The sequence below is a fragment of the Engraulis encrasicolus genome, chromosome 6 (assembly GCF_034702125.1).
Source record: "Engraulis encrasicolus isolate BLACKSEA-1 chromosome 6, IST_EnEncr_1.0, whole genome shotgun sequence".
Classification (NCBI taxonomy): domain Eukaryota; kingdom Metazoa; phylum Chordata; class Actinopteri; order Clupeiformes; family Engraulidae; genus Engraulis; species Engraulis encrasicolus.
The window spans coordinates 16,595,381-16,605,380 of record NC_085862.1 but is presented as its reverse complement, the minus strand read 5'-3'; the positions used below and the strand labels follow the sequence as shown (position 1 = coordinate 16,605,380).

The following is a 10,000-nucleotide window of genomic DNA, read 5'->3' as shown; positions in this document are numbered from 1 at the left end:
ATATTATGTAAATATGCTATGATGCTGTTCGCCAACAGCCGCCACAGCCAATGCGAAAGCCCAAATGCTTGCGTTCTGCTTTTAACGGACATACTCTATCGCTTCCATCTCTCGTATCGCTCTTGTTGAACAGTCGAGCGATTTTGTGTCGCTTAATGTTGTCATCGCCGGTGTATTCGCCCGTGTCGTTCAGCAAGCTATCACACTTGGTGCTGCGGTCACTCATCAGTAGAGGTGGCTTCAGTTTAAGCAAATTTTTCTCAACGGGGGTCCAGCTCCCAGGGGGGGTGTTAAAGATATATTATAATGGTGTGGGGGTGTCCAAATATTAACCTCAGGACAGGGTGAACCAACACCTGCAGCACCAATGCCCACATTCCAAACCCTAAAAGAACACACAGCTTGAAGCATCTCTCGTCCTCTTTTAGATTGAATACGTATTACATAGCATTCCACTTTATTATGCAAATGACATTTTTCGCTGTTTCCCCAAATAATCAATACAAATGACAGTCGTCATAATTTTCAAGTCATCAGCCATTAGAGTACAATTTAAAAGTTTTTGAATGAACCTTCCAATGATAACAGTATTTTTTAAAATAATAAAAAACTTTAAATGCTCTGTTCCACATTATTACGCAAAATAGTTTTGTAGTGTTGTAATCCAAATTTCTTTCTTTTTTTCCCTTTTACATCAAAACTGTTTGGAATTTGGTACCTTCTAAATTACATTTCAATGTTCAATACTTGGTGATAAGCTCTTTGTCTTAGTAACTGGAATGCTGTGATTAACATTGAAGTCAATGGCAGGGCATTGCATGGGAGTTATGGAAGCCCAGATATCCTTGATGCTTTGCTCTCAGCTGTTTTTGTTTGTTTGGTCATGACAGGTGATGACATTCTAACGCACCAGACATAAAACGCCATTGAAAATGAATGGGATGCTATGTCTGGTGAGTTTGAATGTCATCACCTCCAAAGCACCTACACGTGGCATGGAAATCTACAGGTATATTGAAGAGTGAAGTGTGGGTCACCAGACCAAACAAACAAAAACAGCTGAGAGCAAAGCATCAAGAATATCTGGGCTTCCATAATTTCCATGCAATGCCCTGCCATTGACTTCAATGTTAAACGCAGCATTCCAGTTACAGCTTATGACCAAGTTTTGAACATCGAAATGTAATTTAGAAGGTACCAAATGCCAACTGTTTTGATGTAAGTGGGAAAAAAAAGAAAGAAATTTGTATTACAACACTACAAAACTGTTTTGCGTAATAATTTGGAACAGAGCATTTTGGGCATTTTAAGTTTTTTATTATTTAAAAAAATACCGTTATCATTGGAAGGTTCATTCAAAAACTTTTGAATTGTACTCTAATGGCTGATTACTTGAAAATTATGACGACTGTCATTTCTATTGACTATTTGGGAAAAGGGAAAAAAATGTCATTTGCGTAATAATGTGAAATGCGGTGTAATCATCCTGAACTCGTTTTGAACTTGTAATGAATGCGACTGATGCTGGTTGACCCAGAGGCTGCCCTATTTCATCTCTCATCTTTCGTCATATCGTCTTCGTCCACTCAGGCTCTCTGCCCAGCTGACTGGCTGGCTGGCTGGCTCTTCATTCCCTAAATGCAGTTGTACTCAACCTGTCTGAAACATTGGCCATTACCAGAGACATCCTTCACACAGGCGAGTGTGTGTGCGTGCGTGCGTGCGTGCGTGCGTGCGTGCGTGCATCCGTGTGTGTGTGTGTGTGTGTGTGTGTGTGTGTGTGTGTGTGTGTGTGTGTGTGTGTGTGTGTGCATGCAAGCGTGCATGTGTGTGTGTGTGTGTGTGTGTGTGTGTGTGTGTGTGTGTGTGTGTGTGTGTGTGTGTGTGTGTGTGTGTGTGTGTGTGTGTGTGTGTGTATGCAAGCGTGCATGTGTGTGTGTGTGTGTGTGTGTGTGTGTGCGTGTGTGTGCGCGCGCGCGTGTGTGTGTGTCAGTCCAATGCACTTAGAGCCAGATCTCTGTAAGGAAACACCAGCTCGTAAAAAAAAAAAAAAATCGGCACAACAAACACAACTCTGTCACCGCGGCAACCAAGAGATATATCCATCACTGTAAAATGTGTTGAGCAACTTTACGAGCGCGCAGCTTGATTCCCACTATAAATTTATTTTGTTCAAAAAAAAAAATGCAGCGATTCATTGTGCACGTTTGTAACACATGCATGGATTTGTGGCGCAAGCACACGGCTTCATTTGCTTAATAATTTATTTAGTAAAAATAATTATCATTCATCTCTTGTATTTCCTTACGTTTGTAAAACATACAAGCGTTGGTAGCACTTTACAATAACCTTCCGCTATAAACAGTTAATAAACAGTTAGCAAACAGTTAGCAAACAGTTAACTATTAATTAACTAAAGGTTTACTATACATTTATAGGTGTATACTAAACACTTACAAAGTTTTAAAATATATTTATTAGTCCTTCTGTAACACTTAATAGAACATAATTATAAGTTACTTAATATATTATTAAAAATACTTTTATGATTAATTAACTAACATATCAACAGTAACTTAAGCATAACAAGTGACTTATAAACTGTTAACTAATTATTACTTAATATATTATAATTATTAGTTGTAGTTTAAAATTTATAGTTCAATATTAACTAAGTACTTATTATTTAATCATTAATACATTGTAATTAAATGTTTTTTAAGTGTTAATATTAACTAAACTATTGTTAATTACTTATAAATCATTTAATAATAATTATGTATAGTATTTATTAATGTATTACTAATGTTTAACATCCAGTATGGGGAACCTTATGGTGAAGTTGGTTGAGTTTTATTAATGTATAACTAATGGTTAAAATTCTGCATTGAGAACCTTATTGTGAAGTTGGTTGAGCTTTACTAATGTTTTACTAATGTTTAAAATTAAGTATGGGGAACCTTATGGTGAAGTTGGTTGAGCTTAATTAATATATAACTAATGTTTAAAATTCAGTATGGGGAACCTTATGGTGAAGTTGGTTGAGCTTAATTAATATATAACTAATGTTTACAATTCAGTATGGGGAACCTTATGGTGAAGTTGGTTGAGCTTAATTAATATATAACTAATATTTAACATTCAGAATGGGGAACCTTATGGTGAAGTTGGTTGAGATTAGTTAATATGTAACATTAAAGTGATACTGTCCCATTTTTGGACATAAGCTCATATTACACCTCCCCTTGAGTCAAGTTATTGAGTTTTACCTTTCCCTTATTTTTTGTTTTACCTGTACTTCTTGTCGTTCTCTGAGTACGGCAGTGCAATTTTTATCTCCAAGCTAGCAGTTAACATTGAGTTCTGAGACCAGCTAGCCGCCAGCTGATCTCATAGGACTCAATGTTAACTGCTAGCATGGAGGTAAAATTTGCACTGCCATACTAGAACGGTTGAACATACAGGAGGAGAAAGGTAAAACTCAATAATTTAACTCAAGGGGATGTGTAATATGAGCCTATTTCCAGAAATTGGACAGTATCACTAGAAATGATCACAGTACAAATGATTTTCAATTGGTCTCAAGAAATACATTTTCACACTGTTAGAAAGAGAGAAAAGAATTATCAATGATGTTAAACTGTTGTTACCCACTACTGAGTATGGTACACGTCAATGGTAGGCCAGGATCAATGGGCTACAGAATGTGACACTAGGCTTTGGGTAGAGTGAAAAAGATACCAATTAAAAGACAACATACAATATGTTTCTACAACATTTTCACCATTTATATTAGAGCATGTCAAATCAAAAACCCCAGCACGCTACAAAACAGAAAACTTGCCAGGGTCACAACACACATTTCCCAGATCAAATTCCCTTACAATACAAAAATAATTTCTAACATAAAAATGTAGCCTTAACACAAAACATTAAGTTTCTGTCCTTTTATGTCCTTATTAGATCCACAGAGGCGAGCGCAAGCCGACAAGAGCAGTAATTCAAGAGAGTTGGCCGCTTCACTCCAAAAATGTCCTTTGGAGGATTAAAGTGACGTCCCGTGAATTGAAACAGTCCAAAACAAAAAGGAAAGGATATCGAAAGCAAAATGAACGGGGAAAACCATAATGTTCGTGTCAAATGTCCATCTTGCATAAATAATAATAATAATTATTATTTATTTATCATTATAAATAATCATGTATCCATAGAAAATATTGTATGCAACCCTATTGAATATTGACATTCTTATATACAAACATAGGATATAGGGAAAAATAATAACATGGGCATTAACAAAATGAAATAAAAACATCACAAGTAAGAGATTGAAAAGTTTAAATATTTACAATTACCCCCCCCCCCCAAAAGGTTTGAACATTAAAAAAAAAAAAAAAAAAATGAATTGTCCTTCAAAAATTGGAAATAGTCCTTTAAATCCTCAAAAGAGACGATGTAGAGAGTTCCTTTAAGTTGTTCAAAAAGAAAAATAGCTCCTTTCAAGCAGTTCAGTTCAAGGCGTTGAAGTCAGTCATAGTCAGTGATGTGACACGAGCAGGCCACAATCCTACCAAATATGCCATGCGCAATGTAGAACAGGATCACATTCGAATGAGTGGGTGGCTCGCCATCTAGTAGTCGACGAATCCTCAGCAGAATCCAGATCCAGCTCAAAAACTTCACCTATGTGAACATGTCATCAGTTAAGTTTGGTTTATTTGATAGGGACAGACACATCATGTAGCCTAGGCTGTAGAGCAGCATAACAGAAAAGCATCATAGCAGTTACAGCCGTAAGCTACACACCCAGGACAATGTTGAATTCCTATCAAATATCATCAGTTTAAACTTAAAGTTGTGCAACATTTAAAATCAATCTTCTCAAAAGAAAAGCTATGCAAACTGCAAACCTGCAAACACTTTGTTCCTACTGCATTGCATACCATTCAGTTAAATAACCATTATCAAGTAAACAGGGTGAATACTATGAAATAACAACATAGTGTACTGAAATTGAGGTAACCTTGCAATTATACATGGGCCCGTACAGTGTTCAACACAATGTTATGAGGAGGGGAAAGACACTGGCAGCCAAACATGTGAGATAAGTTTTTGACCGTCAGCGGTTTCCAACAATCAGAGGTGGAGTTGTGCACAGCTAGGTTCGCGCAGTCAGGTTATAAACAACATTTAGAACCCATGTATAGGCCTAGAGCAGGGATGTCAAACTCAGGCCTGGAGGCCAAATTTGGCCCGCGGAGCCATTTTATTCGGCCCCAGAGATCATTTCAAATGTCTGTTACAGTTGGCCCACATACACCATCAATGTATAGCGTAATATGACTTGAACATGAAATTTGCTGTGTCACAGGATGTGTAGACACATTTGAACTAACAAATATAATGGGAAAGAGTGTATGTGAAATTTAAGTATGAGTATGAAATGCATGCATGCACAATTGTAGTCCATTTTAAAAAATAATTGTGGAGTTCGGCCCGCAACTTCGTTCCAGATTTTGATTTTGGCCCTCAGTCAATTTGAGTTTGACACCCCTGGCCTAGAGAATTACACCTTGCACGCAATGGGTGCGTGATCACAGCATGTGAAATACAGTCTGCTTACTCCGAACTCATTTCAACCAGCCAACATCAAACTTAAAGGGCAATTCCGGCCAGTTTGGATTCATATCCCATCTTGGATGGACCCAGGGAAAAGGATGAAAGGGGAAACCGCGAGAAATGTTCATGCGTGCTGCGCAAAGTTGTTCAATTGCTCTGTTTTCGGTTAAACCCTGGCACGTCGGGCAGATATTTGACCTGTTTTAAAGCTCCTAGCGTGCATTAAAACCCTTTTGAACGCTTTGGCCGTGGTGTGTGGGTCCATACAAGTCGATCTAGTGGTTCACAGTTCCATTAGGTAGCACAGGTACGATACAACAGGAGTTTTCAAAAGTGGCGCACCTACCTCCCTCAGCTTCCGTCTTCCAACTACGTTCGCAAAATGGTTCGCCAAAGTGATACTTCATAGTAATCCATTTTATTTTTGTCCACCAAAGACGAGCCACAAGAAACATATTCACACGTTTCCACGTCCTGTGTTGTTATTGTCTCGCAGATTCACTTCTCTGTCACTGAACGCAGTTTAGTGACGTCACGGTGTCACATGACTCCTGGAAGGAATAATTCTCTATCTGTAACAAATATTCTGGTTCGAAAAAGATGACCATGGCCACCAAACTCTTCAATTGAACCACCCCAACGGAGGATCCATCTCAAAATATCAAACAGTATATTACGACAGCGCCTCTCTCTCTCGCTTCTGTATAATAACTGGATGAGCGAATGTGCGTTCCTTCCAGGAGTCATGTGACACCGTGACGTCACTAAACTGCGTTCAGTGACAGAGAAGTGAATCTGCAAGACAATAACAACACAGGACATGGAAATGTGTGAATTTGTTTCTTGTGGCTTGTCTTTGGTGGACAAAAATAAAATGGATTACTATGAAGTATCACTTTGGCGAACCATTTTGCGAACGTAGTTGGAAGGCGGAAGCTGAGGGAGGTAGGTGCGCCACTTTTGAAAACTCCTGTTGTATCGTACCTGTGCTACCTAATGGAAGTGTGAACCACTAGATCGACTTGTATGGACCCACACACCACGGCCAAAGCGTTCAAAAGGGTTTTAATGCACGCTAGGAGCTTTAAAACAGGTCAAATATCTGCCCGACGGGCCAGGGTTTAACCGAAAACAGCGCAATTGAACAACTTTGCGCAGCACGCATGAAAATTTCTTGCGGTTTCCCCTTTCATCCTTTTCCCTGGGTCCACCCAAGATGGGATATGAATCCAAACTGGCCGGAATTGCCCTTTAAGTATTAACAAAACAAAATACAAATTGCAGGTTTCACCTGAAGTATTTGGCAGTGATAGACAATATAAGACTTAGGTTACAACAGTATGGGGAAAAATAGACAAGTTGCCTTACCAAGACGATTGAAACAGAAGAAATACTCGATGGAATACTCCATGGAATCCATACTGAAAAAGAAACACAAAGGACAGGAGAGTCATAACATACACAGGGCAGCCGTGGCCTAGTGGTGAGGCAGCCGTGGCCTAGTGATAAGAGAGTTGGCCTTTCAATCTGGGGGTTGCAGGTTCGAATCCCTCTGACCGCTCCCTACATCTCCATGGCTGAAGTGCCCTTGAAAAGGCACCTAAACCCACATTACTCCAGGGACTGTAAACAATACCCTGACATATAATAACTAAGTTGCTTTGAATAAAATGAAAGTGTCGGCTAAGTGAAATGTAATGCAATGTAATGACATCACAGTTTGAAATCATTGGCTCATGACTCAGGAGTAAGCTTACATGATCAATGCAAACAAATATATCTCCAGCACATGCATTAAGTTTTTTTGTCTAAAGTAAAATAGTATTCCATGGCAAACTATTATCAGTTTTTTTGTTTTTTTTTGTTAAGAGTCTTGGTTAACACATGCCAGTTGAATTATGACTGAACAAACTAACCACGGTATGCGAATGATGATTCTCCTCTTTGGCTTCTCTGAAGTCCAGGCGAACAAAGTTGGCAGGCACAGCATCCTTTATTAGCGTTGTCATACCACGGGTGACCTTAACAAAGCATTGCTTCCCAAAGTGCTCAGATCGAACCTCGATCTCAGCGTTGATCTGTAACCATAAATACCAGCATGTATTTTTAGTCTGTTAGCAAAACAACTTCATTTTGGCACAAGTATGCTACTGGTAACTGTTCTGGTAACACATATGGTAAGCCATCGGATCGCTTAACACAAAATTGAAAGCATAATTTTGAAATAGCGATCTGGAAATACCATATAAATGTAGCGTTGTGTAATTACACATTCATATTTTTTTTAATTAGGCTTCATTAGGCTACATGAGTCATGACAAGTTTGGCGAGCTAGCTTATTTGTGCTAGCTAATGCGTATGATTGGACATAATTACGCATCTTGCCTTGAAATATGGACCAGTATCCCTCTTGTTGTGATTTATTCATTCACGCCGAAATGCCTGCTCTTTGGTGAAACGGTGGAAAGTCTGTCCACGGTAGGATTTGTTTCTCTTTGAGGACGTAGGACTACATTTGGGTACACAGCAGTGAGGCGCCAAACAACTGGTGTGCAGCCGGGTGTACCCGTGAAGTGTACCCCTCAACGTCTTTAGAAAGTTCCGGGTGAATAAGGCGAATTGAAACAAAACAAATACTCGATGAAAGGAAGCCTCTAGTCTTCAAAACTTACATCATTCACAGAGCTGGACGCTCCGTACTCCAAAAGGAAACTTAAACTTCATAAAAAAACGAAATATTTTCTTTTGATTGTTTCTAGCTCCAAAGAAAATTCGACTGGCTCGGCAGACGACAGACTGAAGTGAACGGCTCCAAGGGAAGCCACAGCCGGTTTCAAAATAAAAGTCCCAAATCGTAATTGTCACAGTAAAGGTTCTGCTATTTCAAATTCATTTAAGTCATGTTTTTAACAATAACAACCCATCATTAATTCATTGTTTCACTAGAATTACCTCTATTTATTATCCCATTTTACTGTGTATGCTTTTTATAAACTATTTATTTTACATTTTCAATAGGCATTTGTCGACTGGGTTGCAGATGAAATAGGCTATCAAACAACTAGAACAGCATACAATAAATAAACAGAGGAAAGATATCAACCAAGGAGGTCTACATAAGTATCATTGATATCGACCTAATCAGCTGATTTATTTTATTTATTTCAATGACTTCAAAATAGAAGACAGTTCAGTGCAATAGAAACTTTAACTTAAATGTGCAATTATATTTACCAATATAAAACGTAACATTGTTTATGGCTGAAAACTCAAAATTGGGAAGGTCCAGTACTTTTTTGTGTATTAATGTAATAAACATTAAAACCACTGCTAAAACAAAATATTTGGCCACCAGCCTTGAACCACAAGAGTACAACAGTAGGTGCCATCCCATTGCCAACTAGGCCCTCATAGGCCTATTTACACTAGAGGAGAAGAGAAAATAGAGAGGGAGGAAGAAAGGAGAGATGGGTGAGGAGGAGTGAATGGCAGAGAGGAGTTGTTCTCTTTCTCTTGCGCACACAGTCTTCTCTCTGTCCACCCTCTTTCTGTCTCTCCCCTCCCCTCTCCTCTCCTCTCCTCTCCTCTTCTCTCCTCTCCTTTCCCCTCTCTCCTCTCCTCTCCTCTCTTCTCCCCTCTCCTCTTCTCTCTTCCCTTCCCTCCCTCCCCCCCCCCCTCCCCCCCCTACATCTCCTCTCCCCTACTCTCCACACTCCTCTCCACTCTCGTCTTCTCCTCTCCTCTATTCCACCCTCTCCTCTCCCCTCCCCTCCTCTCCTCTCCTCTCCTCTCCCCTCCCCTCCCCTCCCCTCCCCCACTCTCCTCTCCTCTCCCCTCCCCTCCCCTCATCTAATTCCTCTCTCCTCTCCACTCCTCTCCTCTCCTCTCCTCTCCTCTCCTCTCCCTCTCCTCTCCTCTCCTCTCCTCTCATCTCTCTCCTCTCCCCTCCTGTCCCCTACCCCCCCCCTCTCCTCTCCTCTCCTCTCCCCTCCCCTCTCCTCTCCTCTCCTCTCCTCTCCTATCCCCCCCTCTCCTCTCTTCTCCTGTCCTCTCCTCTTTTTTCCTCTTCCCTGTTCTCCTCTCATCTCCTCTCCTCTCCTATCCCCTCCTCTCCTCTCCTCTTTTTTCCCCTGCCCTGTTCTCCTCCTCTCCTCTCCTCTCCTCTCCTCCTTTATAATTTGTAAACTACAACTAATAATTATAATATATTAAGTAATAATTAGTTAACAGTTTATAAGTCACTTGTTATGCTTAAGTTACTGTTGATATGTTAATTAATTAATCATAAAAGTATTTTTAATAATATATTAAGTAACTTATTATTATGTTCTATTAAGTGTTACGGAAGGACTAATAAATATATTTTAAATGATTTATAAGT

The 10,000-nt window shown here is 39.5% G+C and overlaps 1 protein-coding gene and 1 long non-coding RNA gene across 2 annotated transcripts in view; one reads left to right on the top strand and one right to left on the bottom strand.

The window, feature by feature from the left end:
• zc3h3 (zinc finger CCCH-type containing 3) overlaps nt 1–10,000 on the top strand; it is a 92,981-nt gene that overhangs the window by 73,293 nt on the left and 9,688 nt on the right. The window lies entirely within an intron of this gene.
• On the bottom strand, nt 4,393–7,649 carry LOC134450804 (uncharacterized). The gene is made up of 3 exons (XR_010035154.1): nt 7,536–7,649; nt 6,988–7,040; nt 4,393–4,683 (listed from the first exon to the last, which is right to left on the bottom strand). It is a non-coding gene; the product is annotated as an uncharacterized LOC134450804 (long non-coding RNA).